Source organism: Nipponia nippon, unplaced genomic scaffold (genome assembly GCF_047370975.1).
Source record: "Nipponia nippon isolate SJK-2023a ecotype South Korea unplaced genomic scaffold, ASM4737097v1 scaffold_4, whole genome shotgun sequence".
Classification (NCBI taxonomy): Eukaryota; Metazoa; Chordata; class Aves; order Pelecaniformes; family Threskiornithidae; genus Nipponia; species Nipponia nippon.
Window position 1 is genome coordinate 26555265 of NW_028262358.1, and position 27744 is coordinate 26583008.

At 40.2% G+C, this 27744-nt stretch overlaps 1 long non-coding RNA gene across 1 annotated transcript; it reads left to right on the forward strand.

The window, feature by feature from the left end:
• The first annotated feature begins 402 nt into the window (after positions 1-402).
• LOC148053226 (uncharacterized) lies at positions 403-27313 on the forward strand. Its single transcript, XR_015708622.1, has 6 exons — positions 403-555; positions 2638-2800; positions 5048-5149; positions 25053-25187; positions 27042-27087; positions 27198-27313. It is a non-coding gene; the product is annotated as an uncharacterized LOC148053226 (long non-coding RNA).
• The last annotated feature ends 431 nt before the right edge of the window (positions 27314-27744 follow it).

Here is a 27744-nt window from a genome sequence, read left to right on the forward strand (position 1 = left end):
TGTTGTTTTTATAGCTTTTAGATGGTTTTAGTGTTTGGAATTACTGCTGAAACCTAACAAGTCTGTACCATGGTTTAAGAAATGAAATATCATTTGAGCAGTGTTATTTAGGAAAGGATTAGCTGCTGATACATTATATACAGGCAAATGCAGGTAAGTCATACTTAGAGCTACAAGTGCTTAGTATTGTCCCTTATAAAATCCCTGCTACTGTTGCACATGTCTGCTAAACCTCAGCTTTTGGAGCTAAAAGCTTCAGTGTGAGCAGAGTGCTTTGAGTAGACTATTTTTGAAACTACTGCTGAAAATGAGATCGAGAAATGGGGGTTTGTGCTTTTCCCTTTAGAATAAGGTGCTGCAGTTTGGCTGGGGCATTGTCCTGTTGCCAGGGATGTGCTTTTTTGCTGCATCTGTGAAATTTCACCCAGGTTTGGACAAACCGTGCATTTGTGAGACGCCGAGGTTGCACGTGTTGCAGAGTGACTTGCCAGGCAGGTAACTAACCTGTCCGGACCATTTATATATCGTACTACAATTGCTCATCCAGGTAAGCAGGTAAGTTATAAGTACTCACTGTTCTCCATGCCTATCATGAGTAGGACAAGAGGGGGAAAGAAAGGGTGTTAGATTGCAGCAAGTAATTCACTCCCTAACTTGGTGCTGGAGTGCTCAGGAGGAAGCGCAGCTGGTGCGGCTGTGACTCCATCACAGAAGATTTTTAAGATCTGTTTGTGTGAGCATTTGTAAGGAACGACGCAGGTATAGTTGGTTCCACATGAAAGTGGAGAGATGGACTAGAAAACCTTTAAAGTTTCCTTTTAAATCTACCGTTCTCTGCCTGAGCCTTGCTTTGTAGCCTCCCTCAAAGAAATTGGAAAGTTACCCGGGTTTGCCCCATTAGCTACGTTACTGTGGAAGAGGTGTCCACTAGATGTCACTGGTACTTCACCGAAATAAGATTTAAAAAGCCTTTTCTGGTAGGTCGTTAAAGAGATGATGTACAGGTGAGCATCATCCCTGTGCTTGCACCCCTCTCGGCACCGCTCCTGTGCTGAGGCTTGTAGTGCCTCTCCACGGACGTCCCACATGGACCTGAGGAACCATCCCTGGGCTTGTGTGTGGTGGCTAATACCTCGCTCAAGTTTAAGACCAGAAAATGAGACTATGTTATATCTTAAGGTTTTGGAGAGCCTGTGGATGGGTGCAGTAATGCTTTTGGGATTAGCACTGTGCAAGCACATTGGGGCAAATGCCTCTCTTGTTGTGGAAGTATTTCAACGGTGCTCTATTTACTAGGGTTGCTAAGGATTTTATTTTCTTCCAAATGCAACAGCTAATTCCGCGTTTTATTCCAAGACAAAACTGCGTGCTGATAAGGAATATGCAAACTTTTGTATGCTTTTTCCCTTTTAAAAAAACTATAAAGAAGACCTGAATGTCCAATAATCTTGCTAAACAAGGGTTATCACAAAGATGGCAGATAAACAGAAGCTGGTCTCCACCAGTGTTTTTAATGCATAAGTTGGACAAATTATATCTGCGTTATTTCACTTGACCTACTAGAGATCCCTCCAGTTAAATCACCTGTAGTTGGCCTACAGTTGACCCTTTGTTGACTTATTTAATCATCTGCCTAGTTTTCAGAACAGGTTATGAGCATTCAGACTTAAATCAGTCCTTGAAAAGGTCCTGTCATTAGGCAGTAAGGCTCATACCTGATAATCTGCCTGTCACATAATATGAACACAGATGACAATCACTTACCTCTTTTATGTCATGATATAAGGCTGAAATTGCCTAAAATGAGGAAGAAAGCCATTATTTAATCAATGGAATTGCGTCAATTGAGTAAAATTTGTCTCTAGTGTAAACAAATGGAATGTCTTTGCGCTCTGTGAAAACAAGACTAAATTACTTGCAGATCTTGCAGATAGAAAAACATAGGAAGTGGACTTGTAGGCTGACACACTCAGGGTTTTGGTGTATGCATTTAAAATAATTATCGAGATTGCACTGGATTACTTAATATATTTTTTGCATCATGTGTATGCACTTTTATTTTTGAAACAATAAAAGCGATATTAGTCTTTTTTTCAGTCATGTTTGATTATTTGAGAAATTCCTTAGAACAATGCAGGATTATTACCAATAAATGTACTAGTTAAATAAGAAGATGTCAAAAACCAGTTTTAACTTTCGAAGGCGAGTTGAAGAGCAGTCATCAGTGTTTCTCAGGACAGAGTTGGTTTTGGTACATGCAGATATAAGAGACTTGATGTGAGAGAATGATCTTTCATTAAAAAAAAAAAAAAAAGGTTTCCTCCTTTTCCCCCCATACGTATATAAATAGCAGAACACAATAAAGAATTTAGCAATTTCTAGATTCATGCATTTACCCAATTACCTGGTTTATAGTACTATGAACACTCAATATTTAGTGGCTACCTCCTGAAGAACAATATATACGTGGAAAAATCAGAAGCTGCATGGGCTGTTGGGATATCAGCCTGGAGGTATTTACATATCCTTAAGTTTTCCACAGGTCCAATGGAAGAAAATGTGAGTGTGTTAAAGATGTGTGTTTCTAATCTATAAACACCATAATTTCTTTCTTGCTAATGTAAATTTTCTTTGCAGTTTTGTAACCTGCCTAAAGTGACCAGCTGGAGTAAGATCAATCATGTGCTTGACCTGACGCCTCTAGAATGCAAGATATGACTATGTAAGTCTTCCTCACTGATTCAGAAATTGGGATTGCTCCACAGAAAAGTTTGTAGGAAGAAGCTAGCCTGGGAACCAGGTATTTAATCTTTTTTTTTTTTTTTTAAAGCTCCTGTTGTGGCCTTTTGGATATGATGTTGGATGATTGAAAGAAACACTGTGGGAAAGGCAATAAACTGTGGGTTTAACGTGTAGATCTTGATTAAAGAGGCTTCCAAGACAGCCCCTTTACTCAAAGAATGCCTGAAGAACCAAGTCAAAAGACATTTAATAATCTCCGCACTTTGTAGGACTGGTCCTTAACTGTGACACATGATAGCTGACAGGCAAAATTTCAGCACCAAAGATCACAGAAAAGGTCTAGTAAATATGCAGTGCATTATTCCTCCCCTTCCTCGTCTTTGAGTTGTCTAGAGTTGCGGTTATGCAGGGGTTTTGAAGGGGTAGGGTCCACAGCAGGGAAGGAGCTATCAATGAAAACAGTCCACACCTCACTGCTATTGTGTCCTCTTCTGCCACGGTCTGTGCCAGGCTCTGACTTGAGGAAACTGACTCCCCTGCTTTTATCCCAGCTGTGTGCAGAAGCTCCTGTCAGCGCGAGGGTGCAAAGCATGACTGTGGTCCATGCAACGGTGGGACTGACTGCCTACTGTCTTCATCATTTGTCAAGTTACACCACATGGAAGAGAGCATTTGAAAGACGCTGGGCTGCATCTTTTCCCTAATTGTGGTTAGGGAACAGCGGTTGTGGTGGTGTTTTCTCCTGAGATTCATTTTCAGGAAGATAAAAGGAGAAAGAAATGGCATCTTGGTGGAGCTGGAGGTTTGGAGTCAGAGGTCCTGGTTCTGTCCTTGGCCCTGCCAATACAGGAGCTGCAAATTATGAACCAAAGTTACAGCAGAAACGGGGGTTCCTTGATGCTCTGAAGTATTGGGTCTGGATTTCTGACAATGCACGGAGAGTAAGCTCGTCACCGTGTAATGCCTAGGGATCTCCTCTTCACGTGCGATAGTAACTCTCATGCTCTCTCCCTGCACCATGGAGGTTAACCCTCCGCAGAGGGATATGAACTTGAAACTCCTTTGGTTTATTTGAACATAAGACAGCTACAGCTCTCTCCCACGTCTGTCTTCACTACCAGCCCTAAAGTCTCCATCTGGCTAAACACAAGTCAGCAAGTTTGTTGCCACTGGAGTTCCTGTATAGCCATTTATCTGCAGGAGCTAGAGTTTCTGTATTTCCACGGTGGCAACTTTAACTGGACCAGATCTCAGACTCCACAGGTGGCCTCTTGCAATGGGGTGTGTTTCCCATTTTATCATGGTGGTATAAACTAAGGGGTCCTTTCTGCAGGCAAATTTTATGGGGAGGAGAAATGGTTTGTCCAGCTGAGAACAGGGTGGAACAGTGTGAGTGGGGAGGCTCTGGGTAGGAGGGTCTGTAAATCCTGGGGGACAGTTCATATTATTCTGGATTTTGAGAAATCAGCAGGAAGGCGACTGCCAGCTCTGGTTTCATTAGGGTGATGCTCCCTGAAACACTCTTGGCAGTTGGCTTCGTTTACAGGTCAGTGTAATGATAAAGTTCACTTCCTTTCATTGGAGAGGTTGCTCTGGATATCTGAATATGTTTATTCAGAAATGCCTGACGTAGTAGCTGATAAAGAAAACACTATGCTAGATTTTCATAAAACAAATATACCTAATAGCCAATAATCAGAGTGACATCTCTGTATTTGTCTGAGAATCTGATTCCTACCATTTCTAATTTCATGCTCTAGGGTCTTGTTTCTCTTCTTTTGTCATTTAAGATAATTTGTTACCTTTTAACTGAATTAAAAAAATGCTCTTTATTGTTACGCTCTGCATAATAAAGCATACTTAAGCAGCAAGGTAGAGAAATCTGCACCTTGAGAGAGTATCATGTTGTACTGAGACTTCTGAGAGATTAGCTTTTGAAGAACCTCTTTGTTTTTATTCTGAATATGATCCAGTCCTGGGGATTTAATTTTCTTCTCCAGATCATTATGTTTGCATGTTTTCTTATCAAAGGAGGAATAAGTTTAGGGCATGAGCCTGTAAATCTGTTTTCACATAATTTATTAAGAGTCACATGGTACTGGTGCCATTGAAGGGAAAGATGTTGTTTATCTTTTAATTTTACAGTGACATCTAGTCCTTTCAACATGGTTTTCATCTTTAGAGCTCAGTGCATTATTCTGGTTTCCCACACTATGATTGCCCAGGGATTGGCAGGTCTGCGAATAAAACACATAATTTTGTTCTCTTTCTGCTTAGTCACTCTCCCTTCTGCATCTCCTTACAGTGCCCGTCATCCAATGAAGTCAAGTTGCCTTTAGTAATGCAAGATTGGCTCGTTGCTGGATAGTCTTGGTTGGACAGAGGAGCAGAATTTTAGCAGGATCTTGTAAGTCGTTTGGATTTTCTCTCAAGTCAGCCAACTTTCTACATTCAGAGGCCAGATAATTATCCTTTTGTTCAAAAGACGGTTCTTGTCCATGTTCCACAAAGAAATCTGAAGAGTTTATTGTTTCCGTGTTGTGATCCCTTCACAGTTGCTGAGGTTTGTGAATGAGTATTTCTATCATTTATGAAAATGCTATGGAATACTTTGTGGGATTTGCAGAAAATAGTTTCTGGTTTCTTCCTCCTTCCTTCCATTAACCCTCTGAATATCCTAGGGAGTGATTTCAGCTGCGTTCAGAACCACAACCTGTAACAAATGATAGCATGCTGGTGGGTCACTCAGCCAGGCACAGTGTGACCATGGGGAATTGCCCGACGTGCGCCACATATAAAGCAGACTGCTCACGGTTAGGGCCGATGCTGGTGTGCTATAGGATGAACAGGTCCTCAAGCACTGGAGCAATATGGAGGTGCAGATTGAGAATGGAGTGCCACCACGATGGAGGGAGAGAAGTTTAGCTTTTTAAAAATAAATGCTCTCCTCTGAAGTATTAATCCTCTACAAGGAAATAGAAAAATAAACTTGACTTCTTACTCAAAACTGAGACAAGGCAAAAATCCGACTGTGTCATGTCCTGTGTAAGGAGAAGGTAACGCCTTTAAACTGTTTCGTTACAGGAGAGGCGACACCTCTGCTATCTTTGTGGGGACAGACAAACGGCCCGATTCTGCTTGTGCAAGCTGAAGTCACTTTTGGCTTTGAAGAGGTGAAAAGCTGGGCCAAAGTCAGTTTTGAAAGTGGATTTGAAAGCTGTGTCTAGTTAATTTAGATGCCCTTCTTATTAGGGGTTTGAGCATTAAGGGATCAGAACTGGAGTGATCCCTTAAGGTCTTCAGCTTCCACGTCCATCTCCTGTTGATGTTAATGGGGAATGGGCTCACAAGGCAAGCACCAGTAATATGGCCCTGAGGACAGTTGTGATTTCCCAGGCCTTTGGATCCTACTGGGAAACTTTCAGACAAAAAAAGCAAAAAGCTTCCTATTGCCCAAGGTTCGAATACTGTGTTTAAAACGGGCTTCCTCCTGGTTTCTAAAGGCAGCTGATCACAGCATGGCTTTGTGCATAGAGCACAACACGCTTCATGTGCACCCAAATTAAGTTGCTGTCCTGTAGCAGTAGCAGCAGCAGCAGCATGGCTGAGTGCTAGCCTGTGCTTCCCAGCAAGCCTGCTTGCCATGTCGCTCCTCTCCTCTGAAGGCAGCAGCTCTCAGTAGGCAGCTGCTCTCTAGTCAGGTTGTTTTTAGGCAAGCTTAATATAAACACGGGGGTTGCGTTATAACTATGGGGAAGAAAGTGCCAAGTTGGTTTTTTTTGTTGTTGTTGTTGTTTTGGGTTTTTTTGAGTGCTTGTAACAGTAACTAGTAAACTTAGTTAAAGCAGGCTCCAAAGACTGAGAAATTGTGGCCTGTCATTCCAGGAGCTGGGACTCCTGTTTGATGATGTCTGCTCAGCTCTGAAAAGAGCGTGCAAATATCTTGCTTGGAGCAGAGGAGCTGTGCCCCAAAGACAGCTTTTGGGTTGGGTCTGAAACCCTAATTTTCATAGATCTGAAGGAGTCACAGCTCCTGCTAGAATTGACAGGAGCTGCCAATGCCAATATCGGTGAATAGGAGGACTTGAATCAAGTTGGACACTCTTGCTTTCAAGCTGGCAGTTGAAAGTGCTGCTTCTAGTGTCCATGCACTTCTCTTGGGGATGCGGGATGCTGTCAGGCTTGGCTGGCAGACTGATACTTGCCGGTGTTTTCAAGACTCCTCAGGGGATTGAACAACTGTACATTACTGTTGTTATTAACAATCATAATGCATTTATTTTATTATAACTTGGGCAGTATTTTATTCAGAGCAGCACAACCCATCTTCTAATATCTATGAGTTAAGGTTTGGTTCCCTGCCAATCATTTCTCCAAAAACTTGGTGCTGTAGATTTTGCTTTGCTCAGTGAGACAGTCTGAGCTCTTCTGGCCTTGGGAGCAGTGGACATAAACATGTAACATTACCACCCATAAACGGCATCGTATTTACAGTGCAAGGGTCTGGTTCATCTCTGTGTTTCCATTCATGCTGCCCATTTATTTCAACACAGCTGATCTGGAATAATATACGTGATAGAGAAGTTGACAAAATGCCTGTAGGCCACTAGAAACAGTTTAAAAACAATACAGCCACCTGACTCAGTCTCTCAGATGGCAAAAATTCCTCCGCTGCATTAAAGTTAGGTGGCCAGTATACTGAGATCCATCTTCATTACTTGCATAATTTTATTGTGCTTAAAATGATTAAGGAACACTCTGAAAGTAAGGTAGAAAATACAGAACGCTTGAATTCATTAAGAGCCAGAGGAGATTCATTAAGATGTGCTTTGCAACTTCAGACCAGTTCCTTACCTGTTCTGCAGAAACACAAGCTGTGGCTTCTTTAAAATCCACTGCCAAGAGAACAAAATGTTGCTTGCTTTCACTTTCTTTTTTTCAGACTTTAAGTCTCTGATTAGTCCTGTTCTTTCTGTATGAATCAACCTGGCTGCATGACCATCCACAAATACTTTTGTGATGTGCCTCGTCCAGCAAACAGATGCTGTTTAATTTCTTCTGATCTCTTTTCCTGATGAACCTCTTCATTGTCCGTATTGTTACAGACACAATTCAAGATTCTTCAGCTTATGCCCTGGTTTCATTTCAAAATAGAGTAGGGATGATGATTTATTACTTGTATGATGTTAGGCCTAAAAGCCCTTTCCTGGACTCTTACTCAGTTGTTCTAGGAGCTGTATAAAACCAGAACAAAGGCAATATGTGTGCATACTGTATACTTTTTAACTGGTTATTCTAGAAATGCAAGAATTCTTCTTAATGGTGAGACAAATTCTCTTCTGTTCAACTCTGTTAGCTCTATGCCGGGATTGAAAAATCTGACCAATTTCATTTAACAGTAAATGCTCTTTATGCTGTCCTTGATAACTTCAGTGCTGAGAACAAATTAAATGAGAGCTTGCCTGTTGCAAGAGGTTGGATTTCAGAGGATAACTTGATAATTAATTTTTCCTGAAAAGGACACTGTGTCTTAGTTATTTCCCTTGCAGGAAATTCTGGTTCCTCAAAGCCTGGTCTGCTGCTTAGGTAAGTTCAGGTTTCACAGGAGAACAGAAGACGGGACATTGGGCTGTCACAAGAAGATTTTGCAGGGGCTTAACGTAGCGTGAGCCAATTTAGCAAGTATTCTTTGTGTTTGTTTTTCACAGGTAGCTTTCTAAGGTGGAATTAATTTTTAGTCTAACCTGTTTCTAGCAGTTCTTGCTTGTATAGAACTTCCCAGTTATTTGGAAGCTTTTTCTACTGATAATTTTTATGCTGATAAATAAAAACAAATAGTGGAAGACAGCAGAGCTCCTAGAGAGCCATCTTGCTTATATAGCTGTTCCTTCCCTGAGTATCTGCCACCGCCTCCAGGGAGGAGGATGCAATGAAACCGTAGACGCTCCTTTGAGGGATTCTCACTGAGCTGTTGACAAGTTCTTCATGGGCTGTGGACAATATACCACTATGCACTTGTGTCACACCACAGGGCCTCCCATTGACGCTTATCCTTTTCGTTTGGCCTCTGACCTCTGCTGCTTGCCACTTAGTGAAGCGGCAGTTCAGAAAAGAAAGCAAAAGTCAGGCCAAAGTAGCTTTCATCTACCTTGCATAGCCTAGCTTGTACTTCTTGCTATTTTTCAAATTACTGATAACCAATACAGAACCTATATATTTTTCTCATTTTGAAATAAAACCCATTCTTCAGTATAAATGGACAAAGCAGCATTGTTTCCCTGCTACCCAGATGTGTGAATTTTCACTCTGACATCATCTTCCCCCCCCCCTTTTTTTTTTTATCAGAGGTAACCCAGAACCAACCCCAGAGAGTTAAGAAATGTACAAATGCAAATTTATAGGTTTGGTCCCTCTGCGGTTTCTGACTTTCACACGTGTTAGTGATCTGTACTTGGGCTTACTGAGCTGAAAGCAAAATGTCATATCTAAGTACAGTTTAGACAATCCATGCAGCAGCGATTTTGAATGTGAGCATCTCATTCATTTGGGTAATTAAAACACTCCATTACAATTGTTCAGTATATAAATGCTGATCTTTGAAGTCTGGAATGGAAATAATTGTATTATTCTGGATCTGTGACCGTATAGCTACAGCATGCAAACTCTTCGCACAGTGATACCAAAGAATAACTTCAATGGCCTCCAAGTCTGTTAATTGAATTATGGATTACAGGAATGCTGAAAACCCTCTGTCTTTAACCAGGATTCTGTTGTCTCAAGATGTTGTACAAATTCAGAATGAAAAATCACCTCTCTTGACATGGGGGTTGGCAAATAATCCCACAAGCCTCCTCTGTACCCCTCCTCCCACTGATTTTGGAAGTGGTCATCAAATGAAAGGGTAGAGCTAGAGGGAGGGAAGATGGTGATTTAATTAGAGATCTAAGGGGTCATTTTTTTTCCCCCCAGCATGTAGTATTGTAATTCAGCGCCTTTCCAGTGACAGCTATTGATGTGTGATGATTACAGGCAGCCAAGAAACTGGCCTGCAGGTCCACTCTTCTAGACTTACGATGGCAGAAACAGAACCCTTTGCTTTCAAGAATTAGCAGTTTGCCCGCTTTGTTGACAGTTAAGCTGATTTAGATAAAAGATTCGGTGAAAATGAAATTAGATGAAATACGTGGAAAGGATAGCTGGAAAGGCAAAGCGGATGTTAAAAATGGACAATGGTCGTTCACAAAGCAGGCAAAACTTTGAAAATACGCTCAAGAGATCTAGGAGCATAGATTTTATCACAAGTCATCAGTATTAGTATTTTAAACCCCATGTAGAGTTTTGAGTGTTTTCTCTATTATTTGTACCTCAGTTTAACAAAAAGGAAATGTATTTAAAATGTTTAGTTTTGAAATTTAAGATGCAGAACTTTGACTGGGAAATGACTAATTAACTTTAAAGATGTTTACTTACTAAATCTTTGGTTTTGATCAGAGCTTTCACAGTGTTACCTAGCGCTGCTGAAGTCAGAATATTACTTGAGAAATTATGGTTTCTTTCATTCATTCAAAAATAAGATTCTGACTCTTAACTGGCTGGAAGAGCTCATGATTTAAAAATCTATCTTGTATGTGAAGGTGGAGAGATGTCTAGTCTGTGATTTTATTAAGATTTTTTTTTGCTTGCTTTTGGCAGGAGCGTTACAAAAAATGACAATCAAAACAAAAAGTTTCTTAGTGCTGATTGAACATCAAGGCAGTAGTGGTGAAAGGAAGCCGCTGGATATCCTAACAATTTAAGTTAATGCTGTAATCAAGTTATCTTCGTTGGCTCTTTTGTTTTGTTGGGATAGAAATAGAGGACCACGCTGAGCATTTAATCCTTTTGCATGCCTCTCAATGAACTAAGAAGGTGGTCTGTGCTTAGAACAGATAGACAATCATCAGACCGCTAAGGCAGCCAGTTGTAGCTTCATTCACACTGGTGCTCAGTGGATACCAAGCGTTTGCAGGATCGGGGTGAATATTTATAACTTCAATCTACTGCATAGCTCTTTTTCACTTCTTGATTCTTAACAGGTGCTCTCACCCTGCCCAGTGCTCTGCAGACTGTGAAAGCAGTTGAAGGTATTATGGTTAGACACTAAATACATCATGAAGATTAACTTGATAAATGATCAATTCTGGACTCATGCTTGAAATTTAAGTCAATTGTCTGGATGAAATGTGTAAATCCCTGTATAACAGACATTAATCTCTTTCCAGACTTTTCAGTGCTCTGCACAAGATGAAAGCAAGCAAGTGGAATATCTTTTCTGGAGGTGATTCTGTATTTTTTCCTTTCACTAGGAATAATTTCCTGGGGTGTGGTGTCCAGCTGTGTGCATACAGTGTATGTCAACAATAAGGGGGACAGGTACTTTGGCAAGTGTTTCCACTGGTGAACCTCTGAATAACCTAGCATCTGATAGACATCCCAGGTAGAAAATGGGATCTTCCCTTCTAAGCATTCCCACCAGTGTCCTACAGGTCACATCCCTGTGCTTGGGGCTTGCCCCTGCCAAGAGTGATGGGAGTATTTATTCTAACTAATAGCCTGCAGGCATTGTGCTGCATATGCTTTAGTGGGAGAGTTCTCTTTTTCTCTTACCTCTTTCCCTTCCCCCCCTATCTCCTGACCCTAGCTTCTCCCCTTCTTTTACCTTTTCTGGATGGATTGTACATTTTCAAAGTTTAAGGCTTGCTTATTTTCCTGGTGTTCTCTAAGTAGCACGGCTGAAGTATTACAGGCCAGTCATCAAAGCACCTTTAAAAAGGGAATTGTCAGGAATTCACGTGTGTATGAGCTATATGTCTTTGCGTCACAATTTTTGTGGGTTATCGGAGCAAAATATGACTTGCTTTGACAGTGGTCCCATCGTAAGCTCTTACCTTCAGGAATTCAACTTCCTACTTTTACAACCTATTCATAGTCCCTTTGGAAATTTTAAACACAGCATGTTAGGATGTTGGTTAACAGCAAATAAACCTGTGCGCTGACCTGCCCATGTGCTAATAATAAGTCATGAGTCTGCTTTTTAAGAAACTGTCACAAATGGTGGTTGAAAAAATAAATGAACGACTGAATTCCTACAGATAAGACCATCCAGATGGGACTGCTGGGGGGTAGGTTAATGAGTTGGCCCTGTGGCCTTGACAGTCTTCCTTCAAAAAAAGGGGCACGTGTTGTTCAGACGAGCCCATGGCCTCTCTTTTCCAAAGGTGAAATTTACCATGGAGTGAAGGGCCAGCAAAAGGTCTCTGCCTCAGGCTTGCATGGGGCTTGACTGATAGATAAGGCTTGTGCTAGTGAACCTCATTTTTAGGGGGTAAACTAGCCCTTTTGGTGAGTTCTTGAAGAGCATTCAAGCCTAGGCATGAACATTTTGTACAGGCTTTTGATACACTCTTGGTCCTTAAAGATTTGCAGAGAGGCATGCCTTTATGGGTTAGATAGGGGATCTGTGATTATCTTGCTTATACCTTTTAATGAGTGTGCATAAAGACTGCGTATGTGGGAAATGCGCCGTCATTTTTTGCAAGAATTGTGTGGCTTTAATTTCTAGCTTTGTTTTTTTGTTATATCACTATAGTAATTAGTTCCACTTTCCATAATACTAATCAATTCAGCGTTTTCTGAAAGGACTTTTTGTACTGCAGAAATTACTTCCATTTGCATGGAATGTTGGATTTGCTTAAAATAAGAAATGACGTTTTTGGCCAGTAGACACACCAGATATTAGGGACCTTTTTGGGGGGGTAGGAGGTGGCTAAAGATTAACACCAACAGAAACAACAACGATATGCAGCTATTATCTCTATTGCAATAGCATTTCAGTTTCTGGGGGTATGTGGTGACTCTGTTGCTTTGTGCCTTGGACAAAAACATAGCATGGATAACAACAACTAAACTCCTTGGTCTTGGGAGTTGCTTCTTCTTTTGGCTGATGGACAGTTTACAGAGTTAGTTCCATGATTTCTAGTGTCTCAAGAGTGCATTAGAGTTTCACAGCAGGAGATTTGTAAAAGGGAAAGGAATGGTGTACAGGGAATTAAAAGGTCTGTAAAACTAGAGGCTCGCTCTCCTGTGCGGAGTGATCTTGTCTAAATCAATAAACGTCCATGGTCTGTGTTTTTCAGCTGTGATTATTAGGACTGTGTGTTCAGTCAGTGCGTTCTGAGCAGAGCCAATATTGGCTTAATAACACCAAAAAAATGTATTTACAGCTATTTGTCCAAGTTCTGAATAACTATTCCTTTTGTTCTCTCTCCTTTGCTATTCCCAAACCATAATGCAAGCAGGTTTTGGCTCTGAGTCCAGTGAAGTATTTCTAAGTATGCTTAACTCCAGGCACATGACTACTCAAGTTAACATTTGTAAGACTTTCTACAGGCTTAAAGGTAAGCACATGCTTAAATGGTTTGCTAACTCTGAGTCTCATTTCTCCTGAGTATTTAGGAGAACATTATTTTTAATGACTGTGCCATGCACAGTAAAAGATGTTCTTGAATAAAGATCATTATTATCTGTCAGTCATTTTCCGTTATTCTATATGCATCACTATCTGTGTTCCTGCTGAACTGTTTATTTTGGATCAAGAATTGTAGTAAAGGGGCATCAATGAAAAGTTGCACTTTGATATAACAAGTAGTCAAAGCCAGTGACTGTGCAAAAATCTTCAAAGTCCAAGATTTCTTTTGCAGAAATGCTATGTAAACACGTGGAAAAATGAAATATAGCTAAAGAATAAGAAAGCAAGAAAGAAGTGGCTATGTGTATGTTTTTACTGCAAAAGGGTGTTTGTTTTTTTTACTGCAGCGTAACTGGTGCCTGCTAAGTCTTACCCTGCAAGGTCCTAAAGGCGTTACAGATTTCTACCACGCGGTAGCCAAGTAGGCTTAAGTCTTGCATTCAGCAGTGACTGACTTTGCCTACTCTGATCTCTTAGAAAAACTATAGTGCTTAGCTGCTTCTAAGTGGGATAGCTAACAGTTAGTACTGTAAAGTTATGCAACTACAACTGCAAAACCAGAGTAATATTCTCAGTGAAAGGAAAACCTATTTTCATTTACAATAATTATTAAATCAGTTCTAATTCCAGGGTAGCAGCTAGGGAAATGAAATTCACAGGTATTAGGCAAAGATACAGTCACAGCTGAATTCTTAAAAGTAAGAACATGAAACAGAAAACCAACGAGCTGGTTATGAGGAGGGCATTGTTTATGAGCTGTTTGGTTACGTTTTCTGCTGATCCATCTGCCTGTGGAAATCCTTTGCCATGCCTTGAAGACTAAAATATCATTCTGAAGATACAGGCAGGATTCAAGCAGTACCATTCTCCCCAGATATCTTCTGATGAGGTGTCAGCTTCCTTTTGGCAGAGTCTGGAGGAGAGATAAGGGACTGTGGTTACAGGCACAAAGGGCTTTTATGACAAGGTGAGAAAGAGAAAGTTTCAGATTAGCAGGAATTTGTATCTTTATTGTGCTTTTAACTTCAGTTTCAAATCTTAAAACAGATTTTCGCTAGTACATGAACTCAGTGAACTGATGTCCTGTTGCATTTTAATTTCATCACTCTGACTCTCTGACTTCAAAGCCTGCTCCAAGTCTAGAGAAAAGTTCCCAATCCGCTTGATTTGGCTACAGAAATGTGGGTTTGTTGTATGTGGTCACAAAACAGGGACAGCTCTTGAAATAGATCAGCCAAGAATAAAAAAGGCTACTATATGTTTTGGAAGATCCGTTGTATTTGTACCTGGATAATCAATAATCTTAACTAGCTCTTCAATGTTAAATAAGGACTACTAATTTTTAAGAAAACAAATAGAAGAAGCCTCAGAGGTAGGCGTTTAAACTAACTGAAAATAAAATTAAGTGAATCAGTAAAACAAATATAAAAAACTGCAGGATGTGTTTCTTTCCTCTCCCTAACTCTCTCCTCCATAGTTGTCTTATTCTCTTGTTTTGTTCAACCAAAAAAGTTTTTAGATTTGCAAATCTGTTCCACAAATTCAAGTTTTGAATCTTTAAAATTGTGACCCGTCAAAGTTCACTCTAAGCCTGAGGGATATAACACATTCCATGAAATTGTTAAGACTATCCATCAGATCAGATGGCAATCTAGTAAGTGCAGTAGTATCTCACCAGTTCAGAATCACACTCAGCATTTTGTGTGGCCATCCTTTGAGGTAAAAGTCACTGGTGTGTGAATTCAATTATTTCATATACATGAAACTTCCCAAATCACTCCCGAGTTCTCATGTTTTAGGTGTACCCATATCTGTAGTTTTTAAATTCGCTTTCTCTAGGTTGTTGAAAGGATACACAGAGACTGAGGAAATGGTATTGTTACTACCACTGCACCATACAGAAAATGCAGAGCAGAAATCAGCAAAGACTATTAAGGAGAAGACCCCAGGTTTTGCCCTGAACATTTTTCAGAAGTGATAAGAAGCTCAGGTTGCTGTCTTCTTCACTAGAAACTGGATGGGACCAAATATAGTGCCTGATTCAGGTAATAAACCAGGTGCAAATATTGTTCTTGTGGTGGTCCGTCAGATCTGTCAGTCCATTCTCATTTACAGTGGGGCCCTCTGTACAGTAACAATAATTTGGCTGCTGGTGCTGTGGGACAACTTCTACAATGACACAAGTAGTGGCCAATACTGAACATACCTGAACTGTGGTTCTGGATGTGCATATCAGTCCACAGACCCATCTCCATCAGAATCTGCAAAGGAAGATCAGTGATCCAGTGGTGAAAAATGCCACTTCTCTTTGTGGTCCAGGGGAACTGCTGGGTACTCAAATGTTTTTCAGAGCAGGACATTTAGAAGCGTAAAAATAGATGCAGTGCCTAACTTTAGGGGCTTACTTCAAAAGTCTTGGTAGTCCTTATTTGGGCAAAAAAAAATATCAACTTCTTCAGAGTTTTCATGATGTGAATGCTGCTGAACAGGCATGTGGCTATTTTTTTGTTTACTCAAAAGCAATTTGTTTATTTCTGCCATATCTTAGTGTATAATATTATCATTTAATGGCAGACGAATATATAAACAATCCTAGGTTGGTGTAAAACAGCAGCATCCATCAAGAGTCTGGCCCTGTGTGCTCACTTGCATTATCCGAATTTCTCTAACTTTTCCTTTTCTATGTACTACATGAAATCTCTGCTCCTCTCATATCTGTGCAAGGAGATTTATTTGGCAGTAAAAATGTCCACTTAAATGGAAAATTCAGTTATTTACTTTATAGAAGTGAATAGCCTTCAATAAATCAGTCTTTCTTTCTTTTTCCTATTATTATTTATTGTTTACATTACTATAACAGACATGACTCCTGTAAAGCCTTTCAGCTTTAATCCACCAAAGGGGGAAAAACGTGATGCTGAAGTATAATTGAAGCAAAGGAGCAGCCGGACCTCTGAATTTTATTTCCTACCAAGGGGCAAGGGGCTGTTCTCTGTGTTGTCATTTGGTATCAGAAAAAAGCAATTTTCACTTGCTTTTTGAGGCAAGAATTATTGCCTCTTTAAAGGGGTGCTGAGGGCCTAGAAGAGAAGGACAAGGGTCTTTGAGAGGGATATGTGGCTGCTGCCACAGAGGGAATGGCAGAAAGTAGTGTGCTGCAGTAAAAATGCTGTATAAACCTCCTAGACAGTTAGGAATACCTTGTGTAAAAATCCAGATGCCCATCTGTAGCCCTAGACACCTATGTGTTTTAAAAACATGACTCTCAAAATGTCTTCTGGGAGGAGGATTGAGGTCCTTGGTCACCCCGTCCTTGGGAATACCCCGTCCCTCGGAGTGGTCTGGCATGGTGTGGTGATGGTGAATCCCATGCACTCAGTAAGGAGTTGTTGCTTTTAGGTAGAACGTAAATTGCATTCATTTTGTACGCTTTCTGATTTGTACATTGGAGATGGTAACTCTCTGCCAATACAGACATTTATTATATGAGTTAAGTGCATTCTTATTTAACCCCGTTGATGTCTTGGGTGACTTCATCCTTTCTGTAGATGTTTCACCTCTTTGTCTCCACTTCTTTACTGCTTTTACTGCTGAAAATCATTCAAGTGCACCAGTGTTTGAAAAAGCCTGACTAAATGTTTTCTAAAGAAAGGCAGGACAAGTCTGTAAAATTGGTTGCAAAATGTACTTATCAGCATGTGCTGTGGTATGGTATGTACTCCGTGTCATGTGGCAAGAATCCCCAGTCTGTCCCTGCAGCTCTTCCTTATGTTGAAATTGCTTTCAACCCTGATGTTAGTTCTGTCTTTATTTTTGGCAGCAGGGTTAGCAAGTTTAAATTCTGAAAGGCGAGGAATGAGAGAGATACAGAACTGCTAGGTGAAGGGGTCAGAAAGGACAGACTAGGTGAAAGCAGTCGGGACTGCTAATGCGTTCCTCTTCCGTCTCCTTGTGGGACAGAGGAAGGCGAAATCCTACATGGAGCCCGGAGGTCCCTTCCCCCCACTTTCATCTCCACCCTATATAAGCTTCGTGTCAAAGCCAACCTCTTCCTGCTGGAGGACGACTGGATGCGATTCCTTTCAGAGGCTGTCAGCGCTTCTCCTGTAACTGCCCTGTGGAGATGCTGTTGAGTGACACGAAACACTTTTCCTCCTGACAGGATTAGCAAGCCATCTCTCCGCACTGCCCAGCTTCCCCCTCTGCCTCCACCAGCTCTCTCTATGTGGCCAAAGAGGAATGCTTGCATCTTGGATAGCAAAGTAGCATTGGGTCACTTGTCCCACATTTGCTACTGACAGAGGAACTCTGCTATTAGAGGAAACTTTCAGTCTCCACACAGCAAATTAACCCATTTTTGGAGCAAGAACAGGAACTGTTAGTCTATATCTATTTCTTTTGTGCCTCTCCATTTATATCCTGTGGCAGCGTAGGGATTGTCTGGTGTTATGCCCAGTCTGTGGTCCTTCCAGATGAGTTCCTGCCCTGACCACAGTCTCATCAGGTGTTCTGTAGGAGGGAGGAGATGACAGTGGTGGTTAGCCTGTCCCGGCGGAAATGGAAAACTTCCCTCTTTCTCGGAAGATATATGATAAAATCTTGCCAATGGGACTCCCAGAATCAGGATTTTTATCTGGGTGTTCATTTTGACTCCCCAAGTAACAGTGTAAGATGGACAGAGAGATGTTTTTTAGGTACTCTGTGGGTGATCAGTCTAGCAATTTGCTAGAAGTCGGTACTAACTTGCCTCTCCCCAGTGCCATAGTTGATGCTTGCTTATCCTGTCCCTCTCCTCATTGTCCCCTCGACCAGTTTGTACTCTCCATTATTATTTGGCTATATTGGGTTACTCAAGCAGGTCTTATCTTTCATTTGTCTACTTTCCCTTCATCCCAAAGTTGCTGTGCCTTTTTTGAATGAATGCCTTGACTGTGCTTCTGTTAACTTATGCTAACTAAAGCATGCCTGCCAGGTCTTCAAAGACCAATTATCTTGCCTTGCAGTTGAATGCATACGTTTCTCATTCCCAAAATCGAGGTGTAAATATGTATGAAAAAATACATTTATTACATGACTACATAAAATAACCAGAAAGAACCAGCACAATTTTTTTTCATTGCATATATAGTAGGATTAGGATGTATTCAGCCAAGTATGTATTCAGATTATTCATTCAGCTTGCAGTAAGCATGTATGCCGAAATCAACGTTGGGTCTGCTTATGGGTTGAATCTGGCTCTGCAAATTTACAATATTATGTTACTACATTACAATATGCTGTCATGTTCAAATCTTTGAGTTTATTAAGCAGGATGTAATATGCCAAATCTTTACAAATTACTCATTGTAGTGGTACTGGATGTTGGCAGTATTATCATTAACATAGCAAGCCAAATGACCCTTGCACTAGATTTTCCATGTTATTTTCCAAGCAAACGTCAAGGCAAGAAACTAATCTTAGTTTACCTCAAATTATTGTACTTTCAGATGGTTATTCAATCTGTGAAGTATGGGATGGTCCATATTCACATTATCCCAAGGGAAGCCCTTTGAAAGAACTGTGACCTCTTCACTCTCGAAGGTTAGAGGAAAGCGTTCTCTTCCAACTCTTTACAACTCTGCTTCCATATGCTGCCAACTCTACTAATCTTTTTGCCAAGGAAAAACACCCCTTTCTTTTCTGTCCTATTCCACCTTTAATTTGTCCTGTTCAGGTTTATTTCTGGAGAAGAGGAATTGTTTCTTCTCTAAAGCAATTTTTTTCTTGCAACAGCCACTCAAGCATTATGGTCTTACCATGGCTTGACCCTTTTGGAAACACTGAAATGTGAAAAAGGACACTTGGATCCTATGGTGATGAGCAGGCTTAAAAACACTTAGGTAGATCAAAAAGGCTGAGTTGCTGAGTTTTGTGGCTTCTGTTTGGATTTTTTGTTTCATTTAACCTGCAGTGTCAACAGAGCCAAAACTCTGAAAGGCATACCAGACAGGAAAAGCCAGTTGGGAAATGACCTGAAACTGTTGTTGGCACCGCACTTTAAAAGCGAGCCTTTTTATTGCCTGCAAAGCAGCGCCTGCAGATCACTGTCCTTGTGTTATTATTAGCTGGTGCAATGCTGAGGATACCTCTGAATAGTGGCATTTCATGTACAAACACAAAATCCATGAAAACTCTCATTTCAGACGCGAAGTTTTGGTTTTCCTACAGCAGGAATTTTTCTTCATCTGATTTTGAAGCCAATGGAAAAGTTGTGTCACAGGGCCTGACTTTTCATCAGACACTTGAAATCAATTATGAGGCATGCTGAAAGGACTTCAAGAGTGCTTCAGAGAATCCTGATTATTTTCCTGACACAAGCTTTCTATATTGCCTAACTAGCATCACTAAGAAAGACAAAATGGTTGTCTGATGTGCAACAATTACGCCATAAAAACTAAAAAAAGAATGAGAAAGGCAAAGGCATTATAAACCTACAAAGGAAACCAAGTGTAGAGTGACCTCTCTTGATCTCTACTATCAAGGCACCAAGTATGTGTTTCTTAATGTCCAATTCTAGCTAAATTTAATCTATACACTGTCTACCATATCCCCTCTAGGGAATGCAATGCCAAACGAGCACACAGTGTTCTCACATTAAAATCTTCCACCAGCATTGCTGTGGGCTGCGGGGGATATTAAGTCAGCCAGTCTCCTTGCTGCTCTAGCCTGAAGAAGAGGCTAAAGTTCAACAGTTTCATTAATTCATTCAGGAAGAGAGGAAAGTAAAAACAAACCAAGTATTTGTTTTCATTGATTGTCCAGGTTTCATTGATTGTCCAGACAACCAACTCACTTGGTTGTCTTTTTCCCCTTTCCCCTTTTTCCCCTTCTAGAAATCAAGGGGTTATGGAATTTTAATGTCGGCAATGAAGATACTGAAGATACTTAAATCATTCCATCATAGTCAAACTTTTGCTGAAAATTTTAGTTTTTGCTTTAAACTTTCTTTGCTTCATTAGTTTAATTTTATCAGACTGATAGTAATTTTTAAGCATAAGCTCTTTATTTGGTGATGGTTCTTTATCCAATGAAACTTTACTAATTTTCTTTTCCTACTAGTCACTGAACAAAGACTGCGTTTCAAGAATGCTGGCTGATTTGCAGACCTCTGGCTGTATGAGATAGCTCCTTCTCTCTCTGAAAAGGCAACCTCACGTAGCATAAAGCAATTAAACTGTTGGGAAATCTGAGAAACCCTGTGGTCACAGGAGATGCAATCCTACATTGACTGCAAAACTCCCTGCCAGATGAAATAAAAATAGCTATTAATTTCACCATTTTAGGAGCTAAAAGCGCATATGGGAGCCAAGCTCAAAAGCCATCCCTTTGTACAGGCTTTCCCCCAAACGTGAATGCAGTCATGCTGTCAAATGAAAACAGAGGCAACAATCTTAATACAAGACACTGCTGTTGCACTTGTATAATCTGAAGAAATGCTCGGTCTCAGACTGATGTGTACCAGTTTGAGAACCCCACTGGAAACTCAGAGATCATATTCACTGTGCTAATATATAGTTTACTCTTATAGATGTACGAAAGTTACAGCAACGAGGCCAAAGAAATGAAAGAAGGGCTGGACCAGGAATATGGAGGATAGCAATAGATTGCCTTGGTTAACTTGGTAGTTCAGGAGTTCATGAGAAGTTTGTGACTGCTGTTCTTTGTTTTTCTTCTGCAAAGCAATTTCCCCTGTCCTCTTCCACCTCTTTCATGTTATTTATTTTCTAGTAACACTGACCTTCCGCATTGAAAAATAAAGAGTTTCCTCCTCAAAGAAGGACTCTTCCATGTGAAAAGATTTTTCTTGTATTTGAGTTCACATTTTGCAAATATCTTTTCTTGCAGGTTTTTCTGGCTCATGCATAAAACTGTATTTTAGATTTTAGGTAAATGCTTCAAAAGTGCGTGACTTGGAAGCCTACATTCCCTGGTTTTCATTAAGGTCTGAATTAGTCTTTTAAGTCAGATTTAAAAATAAAGCTGAGGCTCATAAGTCACTTAGGTACTTTTCAAATTTACTTAGGGTAAATCCTGAATGCAGTTTTTTCCATGTGTCTTGTTTATAATGATTATCTAATGTTTAGCCAATGCTTGGCTGTGGAACAATAGAGAGTTGTAAGATGACCAAGCTCATTTCCTGAGTTGCATCTTTTTGTTTTCATAACAAGTCTTTATTTAACATTTCATTTAACAAGCCTTGTGGACTATCTCTTGATTAGATTCTGCATGTTTCCTGCCACTTGCATGAACTGAGAAATGTAACCTTAAAGCCAGAGCCAATATAAATATTTTTTTATAGAGTGATGTAACAACCAACTTATTGTTTCACAAAATTCAGACTTACTAGAAACTCTGAAACTTTCCTCCATTTTCAGTCTGTCCTGAAAAATCATTTCAGGTGCTCGCTTATATGAGTGAGGAAGCTGGGGATTTAGCATTGTAGGAAATTGTTGCAGAATCACTATCAGAAAAAAGTGGTTAGACTTTCAGAAGGAAGATTGGGATGTCAGTATTCTTAGGATTAAGTTCAAATCTGGCCTAGGAAAACCTGTGTGCATTGCACTTATATCTGTGTGTAAAGTGGGGGTCCCCTTGTATTATTTGTTCACTGTTTGTATATTCATTGCTATGCAGACAAGTTATAAAAATCTTAATCTAATTTGCCTTGCAGTCAAAATCAACTAAAACTTTTTCCTCCCTGCGTAATTCCTGGATTTAATTGTTAATTTGTGGGACTAACTTTATAGGGCCCATACTCTGCTCTTAGGTTTCATAGTGGAATCCTGGAGCGACTTCAGCTGAGAGAAGTTACTCTGCAAATGTGTTTGTGTGGAGACCAGCAGCTAGTCCAGAAGAAGAGAGTCATAGTGGGTATTTCTGGAGAGTCTGAATGAGAAATTGTGGTTGATGGTAATATCAAGACCAAGAGAAAATGGAATTGGGGTTTAAAGGAGAAGTTTGCACTATAGGCATACTTTTGGGGAAGAGGTCAGTTAAGATAGTCAAGACTAAAGATTGTCACCATGGGATATGCCCCTGAGAGGTTCAGCCAAAGGACTTGAGTGTTGGAAGTTTTTTTTCTTTTTTTTTTTTTTTTTTTTTTGTAAGATTAATTTATAGTGTTTGGGCAGGGGGGAAGTTGGGGGATGGGGTCAAATTGATGGCAAGCTGCCAAAATCTGCTTAACTTCTTTATCAAAAGAAAAATAAACTTTTATCTGCTTTTCTGATGTCTTTGAGTGTGAAAATGAGTGTGTTGCAAACCGAATGTATAAGCTGCTCCGCAGCAATGAATTTCAAATTCTTAAAGTTTATGGGACATTATTAAACCTGTAGTTATGGTGGTATGTTAGCAATTGCTGGGTTTTACTAGCTTTACTTGAGTTCACTTTAAAAAAATGAAAAATCTCGGTGAATTGCTGCTGCTCTTAGTTTCCAATGGTCAATGTTCAAGTGCTGCTTGGATTTCTCTGCTGATTGTTTTGGTTTGCTGCTCAAAGGCCAACATGTAATTCACTCAGTCTGGTTCCTGAGTCTGATTACGATTTTTATAGTGCCATCTCCTAGTCTCAGTCTTTATAGGTTTTTTTGATTGGTGTAGGGCCATTGCAGCTTGATTTTCTATTGTGAACTTTGAGTGAGATGTGCCAGGTCTGCAAGATGGTCCTATTTTTTCTCCTTCTATCTGATTGTTGTGAAATGGCACTTCTTCAAGGCTGCCAAAGCTCCCAAAATGTTCTAATTTATTCTTCAGTATTAAAATTAATCATGGTCCTAATAAGTACCCTGGTTATTGAATTTGCCTAACTCTTCTGTCCATTTTCATAAAACTATTCTTGTAAGACTCCATTAAATAAGACCCTATTTTCAGTCACTTTAGCTTTGCCAGACTTTAACTGTTATGTTTAAATTTTGTCAGGTGTCTACACCAGGCAGAATGTGTTTGCTTGGACAAAAACCACACCAACATATTCTAGCATTTTTCAGAGTAATGCAAAGGAAAAAAAATACACGGTTTCATTTGTATTTTAACTGTTAAGTATTAAAAAGATAAAAACAGTGTTTGTAGCCACATGCTTTGAATCGGAGACCTGAGAAAGCCAGAGGTTTGAATATTTAGGCCAGAAATATATCTTTTGACATCTACCCTAAAAAAATCTTACCTTATTTGATGATATTATCACCTTTTTTTAGAAATCAGAATTAAAATATATTTTTCAGAAATGTTTAAGCTTATAAAGTCTGAATTATATGAAGCACTGGAATATTATTCGGGCACTGGAACAGGCTGCCCAGGGAAGTGGAGTTCCCATCCCTGGAGGTATTTAAAACACAGGTAGATGTGGTGCTTAGGGACATGGTTTAGTGGTGGACTTGGCAGTGCTAGGTTAATGGTTGGACTTGATGATCTTAAAGGTCTTTTCCAACCTAAATGATTCTATGATCCTAAGCATTGTCATTTCCTGGGTGTTGAAAATTTCAGTTTTGCTCAGCTATTACCAAAGCAATTTCTTCTTTGATACCATGTGGTAAAATGCTTTTGGTTATCATATTTTGAAGCTACTAGGAATATCATTGAAAATGCTAAGAAGTCAATTCCCAATTCTGATTTCTGGAAGATTTTAAGTTGAAAATGCTAAGAAGTCAATTCCCAATTCTGATTTCTGGAAGATTTTAAGTAAGCGTGTTAAAAAAGGAAAAAAGTCCATTGTCATATGAAGACACTTTCTCTTCACTCATGGTTAGATTACTCACAGTGGATGTGGCAGGGTTCGGTGGTGAAGGTTGCCTACAGCTGTGCATTTGAAGATCCTGTCATGTAACGAATACACTGGAAAGGCTAAATGAAAACAGCAGGAAGGGACAGATAAGGATTTTCCTAAGTGTTAAGTTTGTCACAGGCAAAACAGTCTTGACTTGGGGGATTTTACTTAATTTAATTTATTGCCAATTAACATAAACTTCTAATTACTCATTCAAGTATTGAGAAAAAAAGACAATTAAATGAACACTTAGGGAAACACCTTTCCCCCTCCCTTCCCCAGGCTCGGCTTCAGTCCAACTCCTCTCCTCCTCCTTCTCCCTGGTCTCAGCCCCACTGTCGCCACACGTGTTCCCGCAGCCTCCCAGTCCCCTCAGTGAGGTGACAGGTGGCACAGCAGGTTGGGGTCACCAGCTTAATGTCTTTCTGCTGCTCCTTACTTGTTTTCCTCCGCACCAGTGTGGGTCACCCATGGCTGCGTTCTCTCAGGGGTGTCCCTGCTGGGGTATGGGGCGCCCATGGGCCACAGTCCCTTAGGGGAGTACCCGCGCTGGTGTGGGATGACCTCAGTCCCATGAGGGTGTCCCTCCTCTGTCAGGGAGCGCCTCCTTCTGAGAGCCTGTCTCCAGCTATGTCCCCAAGGATGACATCTTTCACATGTCCCCTCTATTTTGTTTCCTTTTCTTTCTCAAAACACGTCTCTTCCTCGTGTGTCTCCTGCCCCAGCGGCTGTTTTCTTTAACTACGTCTGAGCAGAGGTGCCACAGGCTCCCCTGACAGGCCGTAGTTTTGGGGTGCTCACAGTGGTGTCGGAGTCAGCAGGACCTTGTGATGACCAGCCCCAGACCTCCTCCACACAGGGCCCCTGCAGCCCCATGCTACCCACACCCTGCCATTTAGGCCCAGTAGACATTTAGGAATGTTTCCTAACTTAACGGTTCTTGGCTTTACACCTTAAATATATTTTTGGTAAATACAGGGCTTGTTTTAAATCTATTTTCAGAGCATCTGAATATGAATATGAATATCTATGAATATAGATGGGTGTGTTATTTGGAATTGGATTATGCTGAACCAAAATGCTTTCGTGCAATGGCACTTTGTATCATAACGATGGACCAAGACTCCTCATGACCAGGTGAGTGCTAATGAAGCTTGACATGATTAAATGTCTCTGAAAAATCTGAAGACTATTTGTTATAAAAGCAAATCTGAAGGCATTTTTTTACAGGAATTCATGTTGCTCTTTGCTAATTGGGATCTTTCTTGGTATCAATCATCTGTTGAATAACTGAGAGCAGTGAGATGAGCATACCCTGAAATCTAAGCCTTAGAGAAGACATTCAGAAGTGGTACATTTGGTAGAGAGCTGATTCATTAATAACTCTTCTGTTTCACTACTGCATGGAATTTTGCTTTACCAGATTTTTGATGCTTTTCTGCAAAAGTTACAGATAAAGTTTTGAGGAGAAAAGGACACATCAAATATCTTTTCCAATATTTTCTGTTTCTGGGACTGAAAAGTTGCTACAGCTAACTTATCCCTGTAAACATTAGGTGCTGCTATTTGAAAACATGAGGAGAGAAGTAGGATGGCAGTGTCCAATAAAAGCATGGGTTTAGTGAAGATGTGAAAATACAGGACTGGCAGAAACAGGAGTGAATATTGTAATGTTTTCATCCTGCAACTTTGTTATGTTGATTTTTTTAAATACAGTTCTAATGAAAATAGTATCCCTGCTTAAAGTTGAACTGCAGTCAGCTGCCTTTGTGCAAAACACCAGTTGATTTGAATGAGTTATGCCAGCAAGAAATAAAGATAGAATATGTTATTTTGAAAGCCATGCTTGTCAGATAAAAGGGGGAGTAATTTATTAGGATTATATCTTACTGTACCTTTGGAAAAAAAAAAAACAAACCACTAAAAATACAAACAGTGAAGAGAAAAGCATTGGGTGAAGAAATACAGTTAAAAGAGCACATCTGTTTCAAATTCTTATTTGGGGAAAAAAATCCCCACATATGTTTTTATTTTAAGTTTGCATGTGTGTTGTTATCCTTGTGTTAACTATTAGGTAAATAAAAGTATCGAGAATCCATTTTTCAGTGAAGTTTGGTTAGGAATATTTGTACACATTGTGAGAGAGATGATTTGAAAGCTAATTGAAGCCCTGCAGGTCCCTTAATTTTAAATACCTGCCTTTTGTATACTAGTGTTGACCAAAGACACTTATTTATTTTGGAAATAAAATAATTTTACCCTTCAGTTTGCATTTTTGACATGCCTTGCTAGAGTACAGTGTAACACAGAACCATGTCACCAAGTTTGCTCCAACCCAGCAAATACAGCTCTAGCAAGAACTGAACTGTAGAGGAAAACACATTTGGTTTTGGTTAATGAGGTACATGTATTCAGCCGTGATTGGTTTAGATAGCGATTTTAGATACGCTCTTGTAAAGTTAATAAGTTTTCTACTGAATAGACAGGGGGATCTCATGCTAATAAACCTAGCCATGTGGACATAAGTAGGAGTGAAATTCCAGGGCCATTGAAATCTGCGGTAAAAACTCCATCAGTTTCCTTCAGTGGAACTTGTATTTTACCTTACAGCCATCGTATGGGTCTCCCAATCTCAATCTGCACTTTTGTAAAGATTTGTGGTGAAAAAGTATTCACTTTATTTTATGTTGCAAGGTCCCTGACGTTAGAAAAACTACTTGTGTGAGGGTCTAGAACCATCCTGTTCTGCTTTTGTCATCAAATTGCCTGAATTAGGAGCATTGACCCTTTTCAAGGTCAGCCAAGAGAGATGGGGCAATTTATCCCACCTGGGATCTGATTCATTCTCTGGAGGTGACTCTGGAGGGAGCTGCCTTGTGCTCTGCACGGATGGGATAAGCCAGGCTGGGGAGCTGCCCATTACTTCTGCACTTCCCTGGAGAGCACGAGATCCTCAGGTGCTCAGGGGGACATTGATCTGCTCTATCGCAGGCACTCTGAGGAACAGTCACTGGAATATCCCAAAACAGAAGTCAAGGTGGGACTTTTGAAATTACCCCCCAAATAGCTGGGCAGCGTGAGCTCACCTCCTGATGTTAACTAGGAGATCGCACAGGTGAGAAGGAATTTTTACTCTGTGTTTTGCAGGAGCTAGAAACGCATTGGATGGTGGGCTTTGAATGGAAATAACTTCATGGACTCAGTATACTCCCTTCTTCACTGCAGAAAAGAAAGTGATTCAATATTGTTGCCTCTGCCACTTTATTACTCCAAGAAATAGTCATAAAAAGTAGCAATAGAGTCATTAGAGAACTCTATTAAAACCATTACTGTGCCTCTAACTGCTGCAGGAAAAGAAAAGGGCTTCTGGACCAAAGTTTTCTGTCCAAGATTTCTGCCCTCTGTAGAGACGAAGGAGGCTAAAAAATAAATCCCTGTCTGTAGTTCTTGCCAAATAGGCATGGCTTCAGTGTTTGGAGAGTCCCTCTCGGGAGATCAGGAATGGTTTGATGTGGAAAGATTTATGAGCACTTAAAACTTACAATGAAACTGTTATCTTTGCTCTCTCTTCTCTTTCTAAATCATATAAAGTCAGGTGGTATGTACTCACAGTAGTATTAATAACTGTCAAGTCAGGTATAAAGCAAAAAATATTCCTGACTTGGGTAGAAATTAGAGCTGAGGACGAAAACTG